This window comes from Schistocerca americana, chromosome 11 (genome assembly GCF_021461395.2).
Source record: "Schistocerca americana isolate TAMUIC-IGC-003095 chromosome 11, iqSchAmer2.1, whole genome shotgun sequence".
NCBI lineage: Eukaryota > Metazoa > Arthropoda > Insecta > Orthoptera > Acrididae > Schistocerca > Schistocerca americana.
The window spans coordinates 148,493,605-148,520,690 of record NC_060129.1 but is presented as its reverse complement, the minus strand read 5'-3'; the positions used below and the strand labels follow the sequence as shown (position 1 = coordinate 148,520,690).

The 27,086-nt window shown below is 39.0% G+C and overlaps 1 long non-coding RNA gene across 1 annotated transcript; it reads left to right on the top strand.

The window, feature by feature from the left end:
- Positions 1-433: 433 nt before the first annotated feature.
- Positions 434-25,539, top strand: LOC124553853. The gene is made up of 4 exons (XR_006968151.1): positions 434-501; positions 2,842-2,928; positions 9,187-9,249; positions 25,445-25,539. It is a non-coding gene; the product is annotated as an uncharacterized LOC124553853 (long non-coding RNA).
- Positions 25,540-27,086: the final 1,547 nt, after the last annotated feature.

Here is a 27,086-nt window from a genome sequence, read left to right as displayed (position 1 = left end):
TACACTTATTTATAATTTCGAAACCATACTCTCAACTATTAAAAAAATTGATGAAAAACATATAGTTTCCCATACGACTTTGATGACCGAGCGAGGTGGCGCAGTTATAGCACAATGAACTCGCATTCCGGAGGACGACGGTTCAAACCCGAGTCCAGGCCTCCTGATTGTGTTTCCAGTGACTTCCCTAAATCCCTTCACGCAGATGCTAGGACGGTTCCTTTGAAAAGTCACGGTCGACTTCCTTCAGCAACCTTCCCTTAATTCAATGGGACTGATGACCTTACTGTTTGGTCCCCTCCCCCAAATTAACCAACAAACGACTTTCATTTCTCTACGTGGCAGATATGCAGCTCTGATTCCAAGAATGTTAGAACGACTTCCGTGATAGGTTCTTTCTTCCGCATTTACTAACTTTGACCACAGTAGCAGATGGCGGTAGAGTTTAGCAGTTCGTATCATGCTTTTGTAGGGAATTGCGTTGCATTGTCCGTCTAATATGTAAGTGCTTTGGTGAGAGGGGCAGGAAACAAAAAAAAGGCGCATATTGAGTCTGGTACTAAGTCAGTGCTTAATTTTTGTTATTATTACAGCTAACTGCCTCGAATGAAGTAGTTTGCCAATGCCTTGTAATGATGCTATAGTAACTGCTCGTATAATTATTATATTGGTTTCGTGTCGTTTATTGGGCACATTAGATCCATAAGTTTGTTCCGCAATAATTGTTGTATCAACTTCGGCACCTCTAGTTATGGTTTGAGATAGCCTTAGAATTTCATAAGTAATTATTTCAGGTTATGTGTATCAGAACAAAGCACTTGTTATTTTCAGTGAGCTTGTGTTTCCGCATTGCGAGCAGGAGGTGACTAGTGCCTAGACAAACATATTAGTGCACATTACGTACCTGTGCTGTTCGTCAATTACGTAAAAGACCAGATCGACGTGTGTGTATGTGTTGTGCTTGCTGTTTTCGTCCTGTCCGGTAAAATTGCTAAATGTTTCCCGTGATTTAGCAAAAGAACCGCCTGAAAGTTTGTGTTTTCTGTAACTACCGGAAAAGTGTCTGTATGCTGTGGTAGAGAAAGTGAAGGTCCATGTAAAATACTTTGATTGACGAAAAAAGGCCCTCGTGAATTTCACACACCCTCTGCATTCATATCGTTATATTGATTTGCGTTGTGCATGCGACGTTCGCTAACAATATTTGTAAAGGAACGACTAGGAACAGTAAGAGTTTACTGTAATCTGATCTGTAGTTCGCCCGGGTTGTAGCGCAAACAGTTGTACCGCCGATACATCAGATTTGTTAGCACACGTTAATACAGAGTATCAGAGATTTTTAATGTTGGGATGAAAGAGAATGCTGTAGAGAGAATTCATTGTGTTGTTTTCCATGGATTGTCGATGTGCCTACGTGGTCCATAGTTTAGTAAATAGTGTTAACTGCTGTTTGTAGTGATGTACACGTTTAAATCTGTGGAAGGATATGGGAAATGTAATTGACTCTGTAAGGCCTAAAGGGTATGTGTAATTGCCACCGACAAAAGCATCACAGAACATTGTCATGGGTACTCTTATGAGAAAGTAATTTTGCTAAGTCTTGTTAGACAAATTTAATCGGTGTTAAATCTTGACAGTCAAGAATGATTTATTTTTCTATGCAACGCGGAGGCAGCAGTGTGTGTGTGTTTTAGTGACTGGGTAAAGATTCCAGCGTTGCTCTATACTGGGTTGATAACGTAGAATATGACTCTATAAGGAAGCAGGGGTCGACAGAAGCGTCCGATCCCACGCGTCGGCTTTGACCCGTGACGTAAGGGTGTTGTGTGTGACGTCATGACGGCGCGGAGTTTGGTTTGAGTGTGGCTGTCTGCAGTTCTGTTTTATCTTGTTTTATTTACTTTTCTGATCTGGTCGTTCTATCTCGTGAGATTTTTTTAAATTTAAAAACACTTATTAATTACTTTGATTATCTGTTTCCTCCAATTTCTGTTTTAGTTTATTATATTTATCTTTCTGATCTGTTCGTTCTATCCCGTGAGATTTTTTTTAAGACAAAAAACACTAGAATCAGCTTCTGAAGCATCTTTATTTTCTATGGGTTGCAGGGGTTACGACCCTTGGGGAGGTGGATGGGTATTCATGCATGGCTGTCTTCACTTACACGTCGTAGCTACGCAAGGCGTCTAAATTTGTCTATATTTAGTTTGCCCCACCCAAAACACCCCATTTTCCGTGCTTGTCCCGTTAGTGTCAATAGGCTTCTTGTGGAAAGTGTGTGTGTTTTTGTTTCCGCCATATTTGTGACGTCATGGGTCAAAGTAGACGGGTGGGATCGGACGCTTCCGTATTTCCGGAAGCAGTTGTTAAAAATACATACTAAATGGACTGTAAAAAAGAAAGTTCTGTCTGTATAGGTGGATTTTCATGTTGTGCTTTTCTAAATACCATGAGCAAATGTGTGTTTATAGATTGATTGAAAGTGCAGCAAGTATGATTGAGAAATAATTCTTTTCTGTCCTTGCATACATTGCTGAGGACATAATTATAAATCTCTTAAATTGTTCTGCGTATTAAGGAATTTGCAGGATTGATTGACATGCTTCGATCCATTGTGTGTGGTTTTGTTTTCTCTCAAATTGAATTTTGTTTTCCATTAATGACAGTGAGGCTGCAGAGTCCTTATAACCAGCAAGTTGTAAATCAGTTTTTTATTAGGTTCTTTGTTCCTCAGCTATTTCTAAATTTTTCATATGCGATGGATCATTTGCTGCAGCCAGAAAATACTATGTCGAATAGTTACTATGTGAACAATATCACTTCTGCTTTCTTGTTTTTCAGTGGCTTAGGAGGGCAATCATGGACTGCAAGGGAACTAGTTGGCTGAAAAAAGAGAAGAATGAAGTATATGCTGAACCAGGCTCCTTGGTAAATAGCTTCTTGTATTTTTTACCATTGTTTCTTTAATTTCTCTCTGCAGTGTGGTGTGTAAACACGCAGATCACATGTCCTGCTCCTTGTCAGATGAAAAATTTGGTACTGGCAGTTGGTTTTGATTCTTGACCAAATGAAGTTGTAACTTTTCGCTGTGCAACATATTGGCAATGGATTGGTGCTTTCCAATATTTAATTTGTTTCAAAATTTCTGTAGCTTATTGTTAGTGTGATGTTGGCATGCCAGTAGTTAATGATTACAGGTTTGTTGTCTAGTAGGATATTGTCATATGTTTTTGAATTATTGTGGTGTTAGCAATCACTTGTTACAAATTAATTTTCTACTTCGAGATTTAATTTGGTATGTTGTAAATGTCTAGAGTTGTTCCTTTTTTTTAGAAAGTGGTATTATTAATGGACACGATAAAGTTAAATATGTGTAGGACTTTACTTGCTAGAGGGCAGATGGTTTAGCTACTACTTTAGATCAGTTGTATGGCTTGCTGGCCGAATTGATCAGATGCCATAATTGTGGTCAATTTTTAAGTTGACCAGAGTTTCTTTCTCAGACAAGATTGATACATATGTGGATTTACTGCAAAAACAATATTTGGCAGTCTATTTGTCATGGTGCCTGATGGAGAAATCTAAACTCATGACCTACAATATATTTTTCCTGGTGTATTATTTTTGCTATTGCTCAACTTTTTGGTTTTATACCCTCAGAGTTCTTGTTAGCAATATTACCATTCTTGTTCTGTTTTTGTTTTGTCGGTAGGTATTCAGAATCTATTAAATACAGGGGATTGCTAGGAGACCAAAAATTGTTATTGAAATCCTTTGAGGAGCTTAAATACTATTAAATGAAAGTGTAGTTGGTAGCATAATTTACAACCCTCAGAAGGAAATGGTAGTAATGCTGATACTATAAGAATAAAGGAGTGTTACAGTTTTAACTACGGAATGTTTGCAATGCTCTTTAACCAGTAGATCTTCACATTACCACTCTAAATATTTGGTATCACATAAATTACTTCAATGTTAATATTATCACGGAGTTAAACTGTGTGGGCTCAAATATGACACATCTGTAACACACAACATATGCCTATGGGTTTGATGCTCATACAGGAAGTGATAATAGCAGAATGTCACTTCCAGCTTCTGGCAAATGAAAACATGCTAAAGTTACTGTTAGAGCTCACTTCTTGATTCAGTATTTCTGAGAATAGGATTTTTAAGTTCCAGTGTGTGGCCATCAACATTTTACAGAGAATTCTCTCCTCATTGAGCTTGTTTTGAAAATATATCCTTAATTTCTTTCTTCATCAAAGTGCTGTAATTAGTTTTTTGTTGCTAGACCAAAACACTCATGTGACACTGTAAAGATGTCTTTTGCTCTGCATTATTCATCTTGAGAGTTTCTCTACAAGCAGTGAAAACACAAATGTATACCGATGCTAGACAATGTCATGTTATAAAAGTAGCCTTGACAGGCTTTTGTTAGCGTCAACTGCCAGTCTGCGTCAAGTAGGACCTTCCTCACCCCCCCCCCCCCCCCCCGGTCACCCCACTTACCTTTCTTTCTATGAAGTTGGTGTGTCTAGTGTCTTGCTCATATTCAGGATCTTCATACTTCTAGTGGTATTGTAGGTCTTCCATTGATCTCAAAATGTTGGTAAAGGCAAATAGTAGCAGATTTAGCACACATGTGTTTGGTGTTACAATCTTCTCTTATCACTTCTTTTTGGAACAACTGCAGAAGTGAGGACTACATTCCACCTTCATGTCATGTGTTACATCTGTATTGTAAATGTATCTGTTTGTCCACTTGCTCAAAGCTATGTAACTGAGCAATTGCTGTTCAAGCTTTCAATGTGACTTATCTGAACTGGTCCAATGGTGACAAGCTAAACTTGGTTGCCTCTGTTATGTTTTCCAAAGAACAGAGAAAGTAAAATCAAACATGGAAAATGTCAGGATAGAATAATGATATACAAAGGATACATTCCTACTCAACACATTTGAGAAGGGCTTTGGTTGCAGGTAGATAGAATGAATTGACTGCTAAATATTTAAGCTTTTGGACAAACTCATTTATATGAAGTACAGAACACTAGGGCAAGGACATATCTAATGCAAGCAGAAATCTGTTGGAGTTAGTGATGGCGTAAAATGCTGTGGGGTGGGAAGTGAGGGATAGCAGATGGTGTGCAGCCTGTGGGATTGGTAAAGGACATGAGGGGGGGGGGGACAGAATGGGGCTGCTAGGTGCAGTGTTGGGATGCTGTATGGGGCATGGGGGGGGGGGAGGAGGAGTTGTGGGGTAGGTGTGTGCAGTGCCCAGTGCTAGAATGAGAGTGGGGTAGGGAATAGGTGGGGTCAATCATACAGACTAGTGAACGTTGAGGCTGGGGGGGGGGGGTTATGCGGATGAGTGATATGTTGTTGGAAGAGCTTCCATTTGCACAATTTAGAGAAGCTTGTTATGTGCATGCATTTTTTAATGTGCTCACAAAGATAGAATCTCTGCTCTTATGGGACACCATCTTCAGCCCGTTACAACCTACCCTACCACAAAAGACATCAGTCATTTCCTTTATGGAATATCCACTGTTACTGTTCCTTTACCACTCCGCACACTGCTCATCGTCAGCGCTATCACCCTCTATGATTACATCCCCCAAGACCCATTGCTTAGTCACTCAACAGTACCTTTCCCAGTGTCTGTCTGTCTCCTAACCTACAGCCCCTTCCTGATCGCCATGTTGAACTACATTCTCAGTCACAATTACTTCTCTATTGTAGGCATTACCTACAAATGCCTACAAACAAGTGTGCAGTACATCAAAGGGCATTTGTATGGCATCATATTCTGCTAATTTATTCATAGGCCACCTTGAGAATTCCTTACTAAACACCCAGAATCACAAACCCTTCACCCGGTCAAGATTTGTTGATGACATTTTTGTGATCTTATTGGTTTGCTTGTTTGATCTGATTAGGTCCATCAGGCCCTATATTAAACTGGAACACGGTTTTACAAATACAGTACCCTTTTTCTATCATATTTTTATGAACCTAAGTTTTAATGACAGATAGTATTACAATGATTTGGGTGTCTGAAGTAGCAGTGTCAGTGAATAATACTATGAACTAAAAGTTAATACTGGCAGTACTTCCACTACTGAAGTTGCTACCACTATTGGTGCTGGTACTGGTGGTGATGAAAGAATTTGTAGGTGTTCAAGGTTGATATTTTTCTGATGCAGAGTGTTATGGGGAAAGGAAATATAAGGAGACTCGACCAGCTAAGAATATTGGGAAGCAAGGTGGTTTGAAGGAATATGCTAAGGATCACACTGAGGCCAGCACAGCCTAAATTTCCTTTCGAACCTTTTCCCAGAAACGCATCTCTCGTGACTTGTCTTGTCAGTCACAAACACATAAGCGTCAGATTCCACCCATCTGCTTCGACCCATGACGTCACAAATATGGGGGAAACTGCCATACACTATGACTCTAATATGGCGCCTATGATGTCATTACGTAAACATGACAACTAACATGAAAATACAATTAAAAACTAACACACGCGTTCCACAAAAAACCTAATGAAACTAACGGGACAAACATGGGAAACTGGGGATTTTTGGGGTGAGACAAAGTAAATAGAAACAAATTTAGACACACACCACCATACTAAACCACACAAAATGGCGAAAAAACTGACAACACGAAACTCCTCAAATTCCACTAAACACAATATACTCTGGAATCAGATACATCCCTTGATGTACATAGCTCAACAGTAGCTCCCGATTCCACAAATTGAAATCAAACGCTTCCCTTGACCTGTTATTCATAAGACATCTCCACATAGAGCCGTCCCTGGTCTGAGACGCCAGAACTTTAGTAAGCTGCATTTCTTCGCGACACACTGAACACTTCACAACCTCATCCAAAAATCGAATAGTAGAAGAAATTTTATTAGAGGAAACACACTGTCCCCCATCATCGCAGACAACCAAAAACTGTTGACCGTGTCAGTCATCCATACCTACCAAGGACATAAAAAAAGCAGTTCACCAAAATTCACACGACGAACAAAAAATAATGTCGACATAAAACCAAAATTGTTAACTCCCTGAAAAATATTCTGCTTGAAGCACAGTCACTACAAATACCACACACGAGCAACACTACCACGCAAATGAACCCCATATGCTACATAACACATTACCCATAAAGACACCGCCAGAGAGCACCATTGATCACATCAAAACACCTACAAACATGCAACTCTCGCAAACTAAATTCCGCACCACGATGTCACACACCACAACAGCCTTACATCACAGCTCAAAGCCGACAGGTGGGATTGGATGCTTTGGTCGACCCCCATTTCCTACATACCCATAAAGGAGCACTCCCTTTGAAAATCAATACCACCCATGACTGAAGCAACTGAATCACATTCTCTGCCAGGATTTACCCTGTCACTCCAGCCCTGCTTCCAACCTCTTGCCTAATGTCTCATATCCCTGAAACAGAACTACATGCAGGACATGCATGTTTCCTCCAGCCCTGTCAGATGTCTCCAACACAAACACAGGGCTACCTGTGAAAGCAACCTTGTGATTGGCAACTACCAGCCGGCAACCACTGTGCTGTTCCCTACATAGGCATGACAACTAACATGCTCCGTCTGCAGAAGTGACCACTGCCAAAGTGTTGCCAAGAGAGCTGGACCACCCACTTGCTGAAAGTGCCCCCAGCATGATGTGCTTACATTCAGTGACTGCTTCACAGCTGGCACTATCTGGATTCTACCTTCTACCACAACATATTATTTTCTGTAACCCTTCTAGACTCAACCCATGCTAGTCCATGTCCTCTACCCATACCCATATCCATTTCACTGCTCTCACTTTAGCAAAACACACACACACACACACACACACACACACACACACACACACACTCTCACTTCTTTCCTCCCAGTGAAAGTACTATTTTCCCCTTCTCAATTTCTCTCCTCCCCTTCCCCTCCCACAGTACAGCTTCCCAAAACTGCCTTTAGCAACCCATACTGTCTCTGCCACATCCTTGCATGCTATCACATAGAACACATTATCTTGCCCTCACCCTTCCTCCCCCCTTTACACTGCTATCCTGTCTCCCTACCCTGTGCCTCCTCATACCTCACAACCCACCCTAACATATTGTTGCTCAGGCCAAAAGTAGATGGTCATGTCCCAGTTCCTGGAGACAGTGGCCATGTGTGTGTTCCTTTGAATGTGTTTTCTATTTCAGAAGGGCTTTGTCCAGAAGCTCAAGTTTTTAACACTCCTTCATTGTACCTGTCTGAGAGTCAGTATAGAAAGTAAATGTGCCAAATTTCATGTTGATTGGACAGTGAACTGGGAAAAACACACCAACCAAATCTGCAAGAAAAGTCCTCAAGATTGTTCTACCTCATGTGTAAACTGGGAGGAGTGTTTGGTTGTAACACTCTCTGTATGTCATATTTTGGTTCCTTTGCCAGATACATGTTTATTGCCCTGATATCACTAACATTAAAAAAAAGTCCGCGTGAAAGGCTAGGTGGAACATATAGTGCTGTCTGTATCTTGTTTGCCAGGCTTAGAATACTAACAGTTTTTGATATCTTTATGACTCTGCTGTTGGCATCTGGAAGAATGTTAAAGAATGGGTTGACAGAAAGCAGTTCATGAGCAAGATACTGTAAATAATACAAACATCCACATCCCAAGTCATAGGCTAGCAAGAACAGGAAACTCACGAAGTGAATGGCCTCAAAATCCACGTTACAATTAGTTGTGTGATGTGGGTATTGTTGAATGCAGTATTAAAGATTCTAGTTGTACCCACTGATTTCACTACACTACTGTTTTTTTATATGATGAAGCACATTTCTTATAAAATAGTTAATGATAAGTAAATAATGATTATGGGAGTAGGAAATACGATTGAAAATAGCAGTATAGGAAAATGAAGTGCAAGATGCAAATAAATTTTCAAATATGTTGTCACTGATCATTCATATAACTTTTAGATCACTACCATTGAAATGCACCTTACTGACTGTCATTGAGAAGGCCACTTTCTGAAAAGAAGGAGCCATTTATTCTGTAGAAGTGTCAGACTTAAAATATGTGATACTTTTTTGTAATATATGTAAAATTGACTTCTTAAACTCCTTGCTGTTTTTTTTACTGTTCACCACAGGTACAGTTACACACATCGATCATGAAAGTAAAAGAAGAATGGGATGAGCAATTGGACCAACAGGTAATTCTAGAATTTGTGAGACCGTATGAAATTAAGCAGTGTTAATGTTGTGGCTCAGTTTTGGTGAATATAATATAGATTGGCTTGATGTACTTGCCCATGATAGTCTACCCTCCATAAACCCATAAATCTCTGACTGTCACTTACTACATCCATCTGAACTTGCTTCTTGTCTTCATGTCATAGTCTCCCTTTACACTTTTTACCCTCACATATCCCTCTATTACCAACTTGACTCAGAATTAGTGCTATTAACAGGTCCCTTGTGTTAGTGAAATTGGTCCCTATGTTCCTCCCTCATTTGTTTCGCCTACCCATCAAATCTTCAGCATTCTTCTGTAGCACATTTCAGATGCTTTCATTCTCATCTTCTCTGAATTGCCTATCATTTATATTTGACTTCCATATAAGGCTGCACTACAAATAACTTCAGAAAATACTTCCTAAGACTTAAATTTACATTAGATATGAACAGGCCTCTTTATTAGCCATATGTTCCTTGATATTGCTAGTCTGCACTTTCTTTCTTACTTCGGCCATTGTCAGTTATTTTGATGCCCAAATAGCAAACTTTGTCTACTACATTTAGGGTCTCATTTTCTAGTCGGAACTCAACATTGCCCGATAGCTAGATTCCATTGCTTTTATTGATGTTTGTCATACAATCTCTTCTAGTGATACTATCCCATTTTACTCTTCCAATTTTTACCTCCCACACATTGCTTCATTGACAATTTCAAGATGCCTGTTTTGTTTGATAGAATTACATTGTTGTTGGTAAACAGTTTCCTTTCCTTCATAAATTTCTTCCAGGTTTCCTTCATGTCTTCCTCGTACAGAGTGCATGTCAGATGTAGGGTACAAGCCTGTCTCATTTCCTACTCAATGCTTCCCTTTCATTTCTTTTAGAAACTCTTACAACTGGAGTCTGGTTTCTGTGAAAGTTGCAACCAAACTTTTGCTTCCTGTCTATTTATTCTGCTGCTGTCCAAATTCCAATTCCACATTCTCAAAAGCATTTTAGTAAATCTGCAAAAACTGTAAACACAATTTTCTTTCCAGAATGAGATTTTCACTATGCAGCAGTGTGTGCGCTCTTATGAAACTTCCTGGCAGATTAAAACTGTGTGCCCGACCGAGACTCGAACTCGGGACCTCTGCCTTTCGCGGGCAAGTGCTCTACCAACTGAGCTACCGAAGCAAGACTCACGCCCGGTACTCACAGCTTTACTTCTGCCAGTACCTCGTCTCCTACCTTCCAAACTTTACAGAAGCTCTCCTGCGAACCTTGCAGAACTAGCACTCCTGAAAGAAAGGATATTGCGGAGACATGGCTTAGCCACAGCCTGGGGGATGTTTCCAGAATGAGATTTTCACTCTGCAGCGGAGTGTGCGCTGATATGAAACTTTTGGAATTTAATTTCTGCTCCAAATTTTTCTTTTTTCTTCAATGCTTGCTGAATATACAGATTCAATAGCATCAGGGATAGGCTACAACCCTGTCTCCCTCCCTTCCCGACCACTGCTTCCCTTTCATGCCCTTCGACTCATAACTGCCATCTGGTTTTTGTACAAATTGTAAATAGCCTTTTGTTCCCTGTATTTGACCCCTGCCACCTTCAGAATTTGGAAGAGAGTATACGAGTCAACATTGTCAAAAGGTTCCTCTAAGTCTACAAATGCTAGAAATGTAGGTTTACCTTTCCTTAATCTGTGTTCTGAGATAAGTTGTAGGGTCGGTATTGCCTCATGTTTTCAAAAATTTCTGTGGAATCCATGATTTATCCCAAGGTCAGCTTCTACCAGTTTTTCCATTCATCTGTAATGAATTGGTGTTAGTATTTTCCAGCCACGACTTATTAAACTGATAGTTTGGTAATTTTCATGTCTGTCAACACCTTTGTTCTTTGCGATTGGAATTATTATATTCTTCTTGAAGTCAGGGTATTTTGCCTATCTCCTACATCCTACTCACCACATGGTAGTTCCGTCAGGGCTGGCTCTTCGAAGGCTATCAGTATTTCTAATAGAATGTTGTATACTTCAAGGGCCTTGTGTAGACTCGGGTCTTTCGCTGCTTTGTCAAACTTGTCACACAGTATCATTTCATCTTCATCTACATTCTGTTCAATTTCCATATATTGCCCTCCAGTGCATCGCCCTTTTATACATCCTCTATATAATCCTTCCACCTTTCTACTTTCTCTCCTTTGCTTAGAATTGGTTTTCCATCTGAGCTCTTGATATTCATTCAAGTGCTTCTCTTTTCTCTAAAGGTCTCTTTAATTTTCCTGTAGGCAGTATCTATCTTATCCCTAGTGATACATGCCTACCTTACTAAGGTATGTAATACTCCACACACAGACATATAGACTGCCTGGCCAGCTTTTCCTGATTACATTCTTCTGAGTAGTCTCTGCCTGGAGATCTGAAAGGGGGATTTTTTTTACGAATATTTTGCCTAAGATAATTTTGTGCAATAGAGCTGCATGCTCTTCAGAAGAAACACACACAACTACAGTTACCCTTTGCTTTCAGCAATTTGCAGTATTGGCACAGGAATCTGGTTAATGTTACAAGGCCAGGTCAGTTGATCATCCAGACCATTGCTCTAGCAACTGCTGAAAAGGATTTTGCCCCCTCTTGAGGAACCATGTGTTAGCTTGATTTCTCCTCAGATAATACTTACCTGTGTTTGCACCTAACACTGTTTTCAGTATCGTTGACATGCAAGCAACCCTGCGTCAGCAGTGTCCATGGTTCATTTCGGGTGGGGCCTGTGCACTGATGTTTAAAGTGCTGTCTTTAAGCAGGAGAACTAGTTTTAGCATGTATATCTGTAGAATTACTTCATTATCTGTATGAATACAACAATTCTGTGAGACTGCATTGGTACCCATACAAACTAACAGATGAAAACTGTTGCTATGTCTCCGATTTGAGGCTGTAACTCCTAGTTTCAGGATCAGTTACTTCAACAACTACCCTAACCAAGCATGCCTCCAGGGCTGCCAAGGGGATGTCACTTGCGTGTCCTCATAGATTTTCATCTTAGGTTCAGGATTTGAAGGTCAGTGACCAGCCAAATATTTTGTGAAGCAGTATGACACTGTTCTCCGTAAAAGTAGAAACAAGGAATGCATATGGCAATTGGGTGATTTGTGAGTGCTGGTAAGTATAAAAAATTTATTTGTAGTTGTCTATAGCTGAATGCATAGGACAATAGTATAATAATCATGAAATTGGTGGTTCAGATCACACTAAGTGCTACCAGTTCTTTTAGTTTTATTTACATTCCATATGTAAAACGAATGGTAACTTTAATTCACGCTGAATCATACTTTTTAATACTTATTTTTAATTAAAAGTTACATAAAAAATGCAAGTTCTGTTGAGAAATTACATTTTGGTACAAAAATGAAGAGCATCAAATGGAAAATAAAGAAATCTAACATAAATTCATCAAAATATTTCTTTTAATATGTCAAATGATGAAAAAATAGGTAATTTTCACCAAACCATTAAAATTCAGTATTTGTTAAATTTGCAGTTTTTTGTAGTTTTGGAAGTTTTTAAAAAGTAGTAGTTCCTACTAGGAGATTTGAACCAGGAAGATTCTCATTAAGGCACTTTTGTGCTATACTCTAAATTATCAGCAGTTGTGTTAATAAATAGAAAATATTTTGTGGTAGACAGCACTCAGAAATCTTCTGATCTTAAAGTAAAATTATTTTAGTTGTTTGGTAACTGCATAGTGCTGGTTTAGGAAATTGATGTTCCAGATGTAAATCTGAAAGAAATTAAAGAGGATGATCTGCAAGATCCCCTTTTCAGTCAAGTTCTTACTGTCACAGGGATGTGTCCATAATGCTTAAGGTGACAGCCCATAAAATGTAAGAAATCCAGGTTTAACTCATCAGTGCAGCCCAAATAAATTTTTACATCTGTTGTTACATAGATGATTCTCTAATATTAGGCAGTCATTAGATTGCTATGTGAATGTTACTGATTAGCTTAAATCTTCTGGTATTCACAATTGCAGCGAACTGTGTGTGAATAGAGCAATGACTGTAGGATCCATTTTAATTCTTGCAGAGGAACTATTTTCTTTACAAAATCATATAGGAGAACAAAATTACCTACTGTTTAGGTCTTTAGCCCCAAACATGTTTCCTGTGCCTCCTCTTACAATCTGAAATGACCTGTGCATTTTTCTATTCCCTTGAAAAGCCCTTGTTCCATAAAGTAACAGTTCCATTGCCAGAGGTGGTTCTGCAACATCCACTTGTTTTGTTTAATTTGTTGGCTGCCCCTTCAGGTCTAGTGGTCTACTGTGTAGAATGAGTTACGTTTTTCCTTCTCCCTCTTGTCCCCGCCTTAGTCAATTATGTATCTGTCGTTTTAGTATCTATGCTGTAGTAAAAAATTTGAAATGCATTTTTATGTTCTATAGTGGAGAAACTTCGTAAGGCAAAGCATTGTAATTGTCTTTTCTGTTACTGTCTTCTGTTTTGCTACCAAGTGCATCATCGTCAACTATCATTTGTAGAGATGTCTTTGATCCCTTTTCTAAAATTTTTGTTCAGAAGTTCTGGGGTTTTCGTTTTTTGTTTCATGTTTTGCAAGATTTGATCTTGCTTAGAAATTAATGGAAGGCTTCTTATATAAGCTGTCTTGATGGTTCTCATATGTTCAACTTTTGGTTGGCCATGGGGATTCGGGGGATTTAGTTTCATTTGGCTTTGCTGTACAGGTACTTGCTGTCATGTAACTATGTAATGTTAACATTTGCTGGTCCTCATTGTCTTCCACAACATTCCCCATGCTGTTGGCTGTTATGTCATGTCTGATCACTTTACCAAGTTTGTTAGGGAGAAGTATGTTCCTATTTTTCAGAATTTCTTTTTAACAGTAGCAACCTGTGATCCTTCAGTAGTCCAGTGCTCATATTCCAATCTCTGTATTTAGAGAATTTATTATTTTTGGCATGCCTAGTGCTAACAGAATAAATATTTTCCTTTTGTGTTGGTTTTCTAAACAATTATTTTTTCCACATCACATTTGATACTTTAAAATTATTTTTTCCTCGTATTTGATACTTACCTGCATGCAGATTTCAAATTTCAGTAACATGCAATGAGATAAATGCATATTTACTTCATTGTACAGTACTGATTTTTCATGATGATAAATGTATTATACCTGTGCTCTGTGGTGCATCTTTCTAGTGGGTCCTCTGTATGGAATATCAGATTTTGTAGCTAATTATTTCTAGTTTTTCTTCCAGTGTTGTGTGTACAATCCCACTGTTAGTCAATGAAACTCCGGATCTTGTCTTGAATGCTTACACTCTTTCCTAAGAGTAAGAGGATTGCATATTGAATGGGAGTGAGGCTACAAATTCAAGTGTTTGGGTTCAGTCCCAAGCATCACCTGTAACTTTCTCACATGCAAATTGTATGTGTGGAAAACGAGTTTCCATTCCAGTGTGAAGCTCGAGGTCCTCATGTAACTTACTGTGTCAGTGAGTTCAGAAGTTGGGGGAAGCCAGTGGCTTACCACATCCAGTAAGACAATGCCTAATAGAGCACTAAGGTGTTAATAACTACCTCCAGGTAGTTGAAAGCTTTACTTTTACTTGGGTTTCATTAGATTTTGTGACACTTGACATGTATTTTCCTCAGTTCCAAAATTAGGTGACCCACACTTAGATCTGCATTTATCTACTTATTGTCTTCAGCGGTGGTTTTATAACCTAAAAATTCATTCAGCATGTAGCCTGCTACGTGTTTCGTTTCCTCTTGACCATAGTGCCCTCATGGCCTTTGCAGAGGTACCCTATCATCTTCCACTGAGTAACACAGGTCAGAAAATATGGAGCTGAGATCATCATAAAATAAAAAAATATTCTTATTGGAGCCTTCACCGTGGCACAGGCAGAGGAGAGCTAAAGTATAGAAGTAGAGCTTGTGAGTGTAGTTCTACAAAATGGACATGAAATTTTGTGGTGCAACAAAATTGCTTCATAGGTAGAGATTTGCTGATTAGTCAACCAAACTCATAGGAACATAATTCAGTTGCAAATGACAATCTATCTGTATGTAGAAAAATATCGAGGATCATACATAACCCAGAAATATAGAAAAATTAGGTAATAGTGAAAAGACACACTATTAGATCTAATTTTGTTAGGATCATTATTACTTGAAACATGTAGCTAAATAAAAGTACCCACTGATGAAGGCAGAAAAGTGCTGAAACATATCTGGGCATTTATAAACAAGTTGTTTGCATAACAGGTGGATCTGAAATCCCAGCAGTTGTAGTCTATATTACCCAAACTCACCATTGGAACACCACATCTCGGATGGAACCTTGGCAAACACAAGATATTGACATGCCTCTTATGCCCTGTACTTTTACACTCAACACATTATTTTGTTTCTGTAATCTTATTACATAAATAGCTTCGTAGTTGCAAGTAGCATTTGTTGGAAAAATGATGTAGGGATATGCATCACTTCTCTATGGTGGCATGTATCACCACATTTCTTAATAGTGGTGTGTATCACTACACAAGGCTGCTGTGTGCCTGAGTCTCTCTTCTGACACTGAATTTCCCAGTGAAGAGCAACCCCTCACTGCTTGGTTGGATATTGCAGTGAGGCATTCTTCAGGCCCAAATATACAGGTTGGATTAGTTTGGGTGTCCACTTAACAATGCTGAGCACATCATGCCCCTTAACAAGGCAAACTGGAATAATCTTGCAGCCAGTACCCTCCCTTTCCTTTTGGCTGAAAACAAACCAGCAAGGTCAAAAACACTAGAAAGTTTATAGGCCTGTAGCATCTTCATTGGAACCAGGAGCTTCTGTTGTTCCTTAGTCCTTGCCATGGAGACATGGTAAGTGCGGGTACTTTATATGTACATTCGTTACTTTGAAATGGCTTTAATGTGCCCCCCATTAATAACATAGTTCCTCAAGTCAACTCCAGTAGATAGGTTTATTAGCTAAACTTTACAAACAGTTCTCCACGTACTGCACTTGTTTATGGTAGAAAGTAGATATTTGTAATGTCTCTGGATCAGTTTGTTGACAGATAATGGGAAGATATTAAATCATAGACAATGCACAGCTGTCAACCAGCTCATTCATGCCATTAACATACAAACTAATCATTTTGTGGATGGCCTTTCCTTCACAGCATGCTTTTGACACATGACAATTCTGTTAATGTTATATAATCATGTGTGTATACAGAACATATGTGCAACTTTAATTTTGAAATTTTATTAATTTTATCTGGTATACAAATCCCAGTTTTGGTGAGTGGTATTGTCTGCATAGTTCTACTTCATGTTCTCCTGCTGCTTCCAAGAGGTTCTTGTATAGGGGTGTAGAGGAGTGTTTCACTGCCTCACTTCCATTATTATCAACAGCTTTCTCTCAGAGATTAAATCTATGTTGTGACAGACTGATATATAGCCTTGTGAGTTTTAGGGTAACCTGGAAACTGACACCTTTCTTTTCCCTTATTTCCTGTTTTTGTCCACAGTCCTGCAGGATACAAATCAATATCAGAAAGAAAAGTGCAAAAATAATTGATGTGAACCCAGTGTTGCATTATGTGTTACATGTTTTTGTTTGGTCCCTGCAAACAGGGTTTTTCCACAGGAGCCCTGATTTTTTTTATCCTGTATTCTTAAGCCTTCTGGGATCTATGTTGGTGGCAGTGTATCGTTCTACAGTCAGTTGCATAAGCTGGCTATCTGTGCTTTCCCACTAGCAGTTTGCAAGAATATGTTCCTTCCATGGGAACCAAAAAATACTGCCCAGTTCCCTTTACACAGGTCCCACTACCTGTGTAGCCACTTCCTGTGTATAGTGGACCCCTGACCTATTAAGCAGAATCCAGAAACCCACCACCCTATTTGCAAGTCAAGGAATCTTCAGCCTACGTGGTTGCAGAACCATTTGGACCCTTGATCTGAGCCATCCACTGGCCTCTGTACCCAAGGACCACAGTTGGTTATGTATACGATGCTACAGATGGCAAGCTCTGCCTTCATCTCACAACCAAGACTTGGTCTTTACTACTAGCCACTACAGCTAGTCAATCAAAATCATAGAATCTCTTCCAATCCAATACATCTTTTTAGTTCCAACATGAGCCACTACCTGCACTAAGCAGCACCCTTTGTTCTTCATGGTACCTGGAAGCACCCATTCCCAATCTAGGATAATCCCTTCAAAAATTCCTCCTGATATGTGCACACTGCACACTGGATTCCTTCCCCTTCTTGGCACCTATATTCCCTGATATTGGTACTCCCAACTACCAGTAAATCCACCCTGTGTGAAGGCCCAGACCTTGTGAGCTGAGAGACTTGCTCTGGAGAAGAAGAGTGCCTTCATCTGGCTAAGCCACAAATAGCACCCAGAATTTGTTTGCTGTACTATCTGGGGTGGAACTCTGAACAGCCCCTCAGAAATTCTTTTGCTGGAGGTACCTATCACTCAACCACAGGTGACAGGTCACCTCCAGTGCAGGCAGTTCCAAGGAGGGCTACAGTAGTGGACCAATCGGGGGATGTGTGGGACATAGTAGACATCTAGTCTTCCATAATGATGCCAATTGGCAACAGCCTCAAGCAGTGTGACCAAAGCCAACACCACCTGGAGCTGTTTGCTAAGTCACGAACTAGGCTCAAATCTGAACAGAGCAGTCAACCCCTATTCATATCAAAGATGGAAAAACTGCACACTATCCAGTTATTAGGATGCTAGACTGTGCCTGGTAAGTATTCAGACATGAAAGAAATTAGAAAGTAAACTGTATCCACACAGATAACAGAAAATAAGTTGCTGCTGTTTGAGGCTTGTAAATACAATTTGCAAACAAATGGTGTACTCATTTTATCTGCAGCAGCACATAAGATTGGCACTCTGGTGGTCCAGCCAAACTGACCCTGTCAAAGCAAAGCAAAAACAAAAAAATACCAGTATGATAAAAGGATCAATAAAAGTGTTAGTCAGGTACTCCATGCCACACTGTGGAACGAACAGTTCTCAAGATAAAACACAAACACTAGCCCTAACTGGGACATTTGCAACTTGGTCAGTTATAGCAATCAACTCCATCCAGATAGGATGCCTCTTTCTTCCAGATGCTGCACCAAGCTCACTTATGTTTTATAATTTTATAATTTATCTCTTTTAAACCATTTAATGACATTGGTCCTCTGCTCAGACCCTACTGTGTCAGTGCAGCACTCTTAATTCCTGCTCTTCACAGAAAACTGCTTCACTAAAAGCCCATAGTCTCACTTGATAGCCACACTGTTCACTCGAGTTATGGTTTGTCAAATGATAGCATTTATGTCATAGTGTCAGACAAGCAGTGTACAGTGTCAAATTTTGCACTGGGGTGTGCAAAGTCGGAACTGATTTTTTTCCAGTGTAAACCAGTTCCCATTAATGCAGCTACCAAGTTTTGCTTTGATATGATCATCAAAGTCCACACTGAACCTGTGCGAGTAGCTGCTCTTTAATTACAACCACCTGGTGCTTAAGTCCCATATGTATACCTTCCATATGTGTCTTCTCAAAATTAGATTTACTGCAGATTTCTTGAACACATTTAAACAGTCATTCTTCCTGTGGTCCATGTGTGAATACAACGGGGAAGAAGCCAGTGGGATGTTACCTCTGCCATGCACATCACAGTGGTTTGCAGAATTAAGATGTGAATGTACACAGACACTCACAGTTAACATTAACATTAACATTTCCAAAATATATAAAAAAAACAAATTCTACAAATTTGTGCCAGTTACCTTATGGCAAACGTACATGCTCGCCAGGTAGGACTTGCAAATTTTTACAACTCTCCTTTCAAGGCAACAATTTCTACCCATAATGAAATGGCAGTTAAACACACTAATAACCAACTACCTGTATAAAACACATAAGCACATTGAGTAAAAAAAATTGGCAGTAAACAGCTCTGTACTGATTGTTGCCATCAAGTCTGTGGAAAGTGGTAGTTGACACTGAACAATAGAAGGTGTGAGGTCCCCCACACCAGAATTTTAGAACTCCACTTTTGGTTTACATGATAAATCATACAGATTTGATGGTTGCTGTACAGTATGGGATCCTTAGTAGATAGGATTAATGGAGGGTACCGAGAAAGTTCAAAGAAGGAAAGCTTGTTTTGTATTATTGCAAAGTAGTGGGAAAAGTGTCATGTGTACATTATGAGTTGATGTAAGGGGAAGAAAGGTGTTTCTCTTTGTATTGAGTTCTTTCCTCAAAATTTCAATCACCAGCTTTTTTCCTCTGAATGCCAAAATATGTTTTGACACCCAACTACACCAGGAGAAATGATGATAAAATAAAAGAAATCAGGGCATACACAAAGGGAATTGGTAACTTATGTGCCCAGATAATCTTAGCAGTACTAGATCAGTCTCTGGCCATTCATACACACACAAGTAGTCTCAAGGGGCAGCATGAGACTTTCATCTGTATCTCCTAACTGTTACTGACAATTAGCAGTGCAGTTCTTCACATTCCACTACTCTGAAGGGAAGGGAACTGTAGCTGTGTGTGTGTGTGTGTGTGTGTGTGTGTGTGTGTGTGTGTGTGTGTGTTGGGGGAGGGGGTAAGGTGGAAGGGTGGAAGTGCAGTCTACTGATTGCAAGTACAGCAGACATCCTTTTAGTACACTCAAAGTGTAGATTCTAACTCAGCTGGAGATGTGTTGTATTATTATAGGTGAATGGAAGGGAAAATGGAAAAAGAGTGAACAGCATCTACATCCATGTCCTCATAAAAATCCATACTCTGGAATCTGCTGAGAGTTACAAGGCAGATAGTACTTCCTACTGCACCAGTAAGTAGGGCTTCTTCCATTCCATTCACATACAGAGTGTAGGAAAATTGTTGTGAAAATGACTGTGCATGCTGTAATTAGTGAAGTCTTGCCCTTATGCTCCCAGGGAAGTGATACGTAATAGGATGATATATATTTCTAGATTCATCACTTACAGCTGGTTCTTAAATCTCTGTAAATAGTATTTCATAGGATAGTTTGCATCAATGTTAAAGCATCTGTGTGTCTTGTTTCCTAGCATCTGCACGACACTGTCAATTGTGAAAATTTGTGTTGCTCATCTTTGTATATGTTGAGTATTCTGTGACAATCATATGTGGTGCAGGTGCCACACACCTGAGCAGGCTTCTAGTATGGATTGAACAAATGTTTTATAAGCAATCTCCTTTGTGGACTGGTTGCATTTTACCAGTATTTTACCAGTTAACCAAAGTGTGCTATAAAAGTGCAATTTTACATTTGTGAACAGACCGATGGCCTCAGCAGTTTAAATCACTTAGGAATTCAATTCCGCCCCCCCCCCCCCCCCACACACACACACTATATAAATATATATATATATTTTCGGAACATTTACAGCAAGTTCACAATCTCTGCACGACTTTGAATTCTTATCCAGCTGTGACTGACCGTTCATGCAGCGTTTCCCAGTATAGGGTGACAAAATATAAACAGCATCACAAATGACCTGCAAGCAGCAAATTCGAATTCCTGGCTTTTGTACAATAATTAAACTGTGCCATCATGATCCAGTACAGGTGACACTCTTTCTGCCTTAACACTGCATAACATGAACATGAGAACTACAGAGGAATGTATTTGATACCTTATGAGATAGGAAAATGCTGATTTGTTCTATATGCATGGGAATCTTTTGTGGCTTTTTAACACAGTGAGACCATTAATTAATGTGAGAGAGGGAGAAAGAGTTGGTTATTTGAAAAGAATTTTTAACAACACATAAATGAGGGGAAGAACAATTGTATGTGTTAAGAATGTCATAAGAAATATTTAATATTGGAAAATTTTTTCAGTTCTCACAAACATCTCTAATCTCCAGGAAGTGAGAAATTTCAGTCACTGGGCACTGGTTGCAGATCAACCAGATACTTCGTTCATAATTGTTTCCGCCTCATGAATGCATTATCATCATTGGTATAATGAATGGAAACCACCATCTGCATCACTATTTTCTGTAATAAAGATGATCAGTTCTCGTGGGAATTGCAGATCAGCCCCATATAAAAATTGGAAAAGTAAGAATGAGGGCAGGCAATATAAATATTATGTGAGTATAACACTATAAAAATAGTGATAATGTTACAAGAAATAACATCAACGTTCTGATGATTCATTAATTCACTGACAGCAACATAATTACACAGCTTTACAACATGTTTTCAACAGTAGGCAGCAACAACATGACACATTTACCAATCCAGTCCCTTTCCCACCAACACTGTCACATTTACAAACTAAGTACTTCTCAGCCCCGCTTTAAGGCTTGTGCTTTACACTATAGCTCACATAATACATGCAGTGAGCATTGATTTAATAATCTGAACATAACACCACTATATAGGGCAGGGCCGGCCAGAAATTCTGCACGCGTGCGGTGCTCCTGCACATGTGCAACTTCCGGGTCACAGCATGCATGCCGCAGCCGTCAGCGTTCATGTAGTGCATGTTTCTATCCATAGATGTCGCTTTATCCACTTGCTGGGATACTCTGTACTGGCGCATTCTAGTGCTCTTTCCACAGCTTGCAAGCCAACCATGGGAAGGTATTTCACGTATTAAACATTTAAAATACTGTCACAGTCTACTCATTGAGACGTCTACTTTTATGTTAACAGTTTAACCCAGTAAGACAAGTAATACAGTTAACAACCGTGGGTTTTTATTAAGGCAGCTTGACTGACGGCATGTAGATACGAGTAATGTTTTTGATCTAGTATTTAAGAAAGAGAGCACTTAGTGACTTGCAATGAATGTTATTCATGATTTCAAATAACATTAAACTAATGCAAGGTTTCCTATAACTAATTCTCGGTGCCCTCAGTCACACCCACATAATTTCTGTCTCACTGAGCTCCGAACAGAATGATAACCGCAGACCTCTCGATCACCTGTAATGTCAATACCATTATTGCTACATCTTTCATCAGCTCTGTCTGAATTCTGCATAATAACTGACAATTCGATGAATGTTACGTTTTATCGACTTCAGCTGAGCGTAGCCCTTCACACATAAAAAAAAAACCTAAATGTAAGTATACATTGGAACAATCGGTTTAATGACCAACTTCCCTGATACTAATGTAACATGGAGCAGAATGAGGCACTAATGCACAGTTAGTAAACAATCATTTTTAAGTATCAAAGGAATAAATCCAAACACGTTTATCACTGGTCATGAGAAATGATAATAGAGTTGATGTGTCTCATCCATTTTCTTAAGGACATTTAATTTTGCTTGTCGTTCTTCACTGTTGAGTACACTACTCGTCTTTGTGATATGTATTGTAGTGTCTTTCAATTGAAAACTTACGCTGGCCGCCTATTATTTGGCGGCATAGCAAACACTGAGTTTTCACCAACGGCTACAAAAAAGAATTGCAGTTCCCAGTCATTTCTAAACAACTGAGAACATAGATCTCCTGTCCTTTGCTTTTTCACAGTACCTGCCATTTCTCAATACATCTGTTAAGGTTACGGTTACCAGGGGTAAATGAGACTGGGTATGTTGTGCTCTTGCTTGTACCACATAAACAGGGAAGTGGAGCTGCCGCCGTTCAATTAGGACACGTCTAATAACAGATGTCGCTGTTGCACACGTGCACAAGTGTGCAGCACTTCCGCACGTCTGCACACTGTGCAGCGTTTGGCCGGCCCTGATATAGGGTGTTTTCTCCACCATTTACAAACAGGGATTGATTGAGGAGAGGATACAAAACAGAAAAGGTCTTATGTCCAGAAATGCATGATTTCCATGCTAGAGACCATTTGTTAAATCATACATTGTTACAGAGATTGTGGTCTAATATGTACCGTACCATCCAGCCAGTCAGTCATTGTATGCATGGTTTCTCATACATCATGCTATAGGATCCTCTCTTGCCATAGTAATTGTTAATGTGTCATATCAACTGCATTTGATATTGAGCAAGGAACTTTGTTTTCTATGCCAGTAATTCCTAGACACTGCTGGACCTTTTTATTCAGTTGTGTACTGTACCATAAGAAGGGAATGAAACAAGTGTCATTCTGGCTTGCTCTAGCTTGATAATTACTTGAATCAATTTATGCTAGACATTGCTAGGAGTGGCATTGTGACTGGAGTACACTAAAATAGGGTGAATACGGTTATAAATCAGAGCAACATGTATGAACACCAGAGCAATGAAAGGCAAAGTTATTACTACAATCGTCTGAAGTATATACCCATAAATTGACGAAACAAACTTTCAGCAAAGTGTTGTTCAAATGTAGCTTTCCTTGTGCTTTACTTCAACCAAAATCAGCGTATCTTTGTTTTCATTTTGTCCTTTCCGAAAATAATTCCTAATTTTTCTATGGGCTCTTTGTTAATTTCACATGAGCATTTGAGATCATTTGATTTTGGAGATGTTTCAGAAGGTTGTTGCAACAATGCGTGCTTCAAACAATGTCTATATCCTTTGAGCTACTATTTTTCAAGAGCATGCTATCCAGAATAAATTCATTGTCACATCACATAATGCATTCTATTGCTGTTTTTAAATTGGCATTTCTTTAACATAGTGACAAATATGATTTTCTGTTTTTACTGAGTTTACAATGATCTAGGACATTTGTCTGAGCTATCTTATGGTTTTCATCTGAGACTTGTTTTTGGAAGAGATTGATTTCGGCATTTGCTGTCCTTAATTTATCACGTAATCTGACAATTTCCAGTTCCTGGCACATCAACATTGTTGTAATGTGATTACTACTCCGTCCAGTACTGATCAGCTCCCTACATTTTCCTCAGCTGAAAAAGCACTGGCAGACATTGAAACTGCAGCTTGTTTACTGTCTTCTTTGAACGGCTTCCCTTAAGCAAGTGCTTCTCTGACGATTTTCTTTTGTGTAATATTTTCGTTAGATATTTCAGTAAACTGGGAAATACACAATGAACCACTGAGCCACTCTGGTTTTAAGAGACCACCCTTGTCTTAAAATTTCAACTTGTTTACTGGTGATAAAGATTTGTTGTTCCTCACTGAAATGTGAATCACACACAAAAACAACTGTCAGACTGTCTTTCTCAGGAATTGCTGTCAACCATTTTTAAATTCTACTTTAGTTTTTGGAGACGTGCAAAATATTTACCCTTAGTTTCTCTTCACCCATATCGGTTCACTGGATCAGAAAACGTGGACATGTTTTGTTCGTTTTCTTCTATAAATACCAGTAACTATAACTCTCAGCACCTCCTTATAATCACAGCCTTCAACTCTTAACCATTCACTCAAAAGTCCATAAACAATCTTTCGAAATAAGTTGAGACAGAAGCAACAAACACCATCCAATTCCATGTCCACTTGAGTCTCAAGTGACAGTGCTCGTCTTAGTTCTTAAGTATATGAAAATGGTACCTGTTCTTTCGGACAGGTACAAAAGAACAGATACCATACATATATATGTAATGAGTATAATGGGCAGGGGCACTAAGACTATAGCGCAGGACAATAGGTTGGAAATGTGGGTCTCATGGTAGGCATGCCAGAGATAAGTCCCTGCAGTCACACTATCCTCTGTGTCGTGGGTGGCCCAGATGGATTGAGCATCTGCCATTTATGCAGGACATCCCAGGTTTGAGTCCTGGATGGGGCACACATTTTCACCTGTCGCCGTTCACTTATATCAATGCCAGTGTGCAGCTGGGGGTATTCATTTCATTGCAGTTCTTGGGCTTACCACCTTTACTGTCCTATGTTAATGCACAGGGAGTAGCACACTCCCTCTTCTTCTTGGTATGGGCAAACTGTGAGCATACCAAATGAAGGATAAGGGTCAGCAAGCACTATGAAGTATACTATGTACTGACTGATTATATGTAAAATTAGTGCAGTATGGCACTGTGTGAAATTACAGTGATACATGTTGGCAGAATACCTGCTCAATAAATTATATTTTTTAAATTGTTGTGTGTGTACATGATACAAATCGCTGAAAATTTGTATGATATTCATAAAAAACGAATGTTAGGAGCCAAGTCATAAGTACAGAAGGGTGCAAGCAGTTTTAACTGTGAGTTTTTTCTTTCTTTCAGTGTCTTGAAGATAACTTAGGAACTTCTTGGCCAAATGATTTTATCAAGGAGGATCCTGAACTAAATTTGGAGGTGGATGAAACTGAGAATACTGTAAGCACTCCCACCTCTGATTCATTGCATGTAGAGTGATAAAAATGTATTTGTGTATTTGCTTAATGTAAGACATGCATTACCGTGGGACAGGCACAGATTCAGTTTTCTTAACATAAGTGCAATTAATAATTTTACAGTACTCTTGTGCTATTCCACTTGATGTGGATCAGCAACTGTTACTTGCATATTGTTCTGAGTAGAATCCAAACAGAATTTGTAACAATATGTTTAACCATGTTTTCAGTGACCCTTCTGGATGTTAAACATTTTGTATAAGTGTAAACTCTGAGAGTGTAGGTCATTTCAAAAATATTCCTCCTTCGATTAACTTATGATTAATGGATTGCAGAAGAATACATTGGACATGATTCATCTTTTCAGTGAATCATTGATATTTGTCAGTTTGAACCAAAAATTTTCAAAGGTGCTAAAGGTATGAAGTGTGATACTATTCATAAACTTCTCACAGGAATAAAACCTAACTAACTATTGGGGAATATAAGGAAGAGGACTGAAAAACCTACATCAGAAGACATGCTATGCGAGACACTTCATGGTGCATGGCAGTGGGTATGTTCCACCACTATTAGTCATTTCCTTTCATTTTCCACTGGCAAGCAGACTGAGGGAAAAGCAACTGTCTGTTTCCTCCATACAAGCCGTAATTTCTATTGTCTTGGTGGTGTCTGTAAAGGACCATCAGGCACATTGATGCCTGGTGATTGTGCAAGCATACCAGTCAAGGAAACAATTTATCATGCTAGGGACAGTGCTTATGGTATATAAAAAAAAGTGAATCTGGCATAACTGGTTCCTGCATCGCATTTTCTCTTCCCAAATTAAGCATTTGTTTGTTAGGCTTCATTTTGTTGTATATGCATGGTGCAATAATAATTTTCTGTGGGGCACAGCCATAGTAGTTTTGCATATGGAATTCAGTTTGGAGAATGTGTTCAATATTGAAATCAATTCATTTAGCAAATATGTTCCTTTACTGTCACTGCTCTGATATTTTCCCACATTAAATCAGTCCACAATAAGAGGTAAATCGACATTTTAGACTATTAACTTAGTTTTTGGCATTGTGCTTCATAAAATTTTCCATTAGTAAACATGCCTCTGCATCATTTCCAAGTTGCTGCCTTCATGCTATTATGTGGAAAATTAATCTGTAATGCATAACTTTAATTCCATTTTGTCCATTATCTTTACAATCCACAGTGCACCAGAAAAAAGGTATTTGTCTATGTTTACAAGTTCACCATCCATGACTATACTGCCCAACAGCAACCTTACATAATTGATTTCTTCCCATTGTTACATCAAAACTCACTATTTATGGTACACATCAAAACTCTCTCGTCCAGAATATTAAAATTCCTAAATCCTATTAATCATTTTCAGTTTCAGTATACACAAACAGGTGATTTCATTAACAAAAGACATTAGATGAAAAAACAGTAAACAGAAAAATAAAACTGTCTGTCTCTGACAGTTCTGGAGGATACACAAAGTGTGATGCATTATATTATAGGAAAGTAGTAGT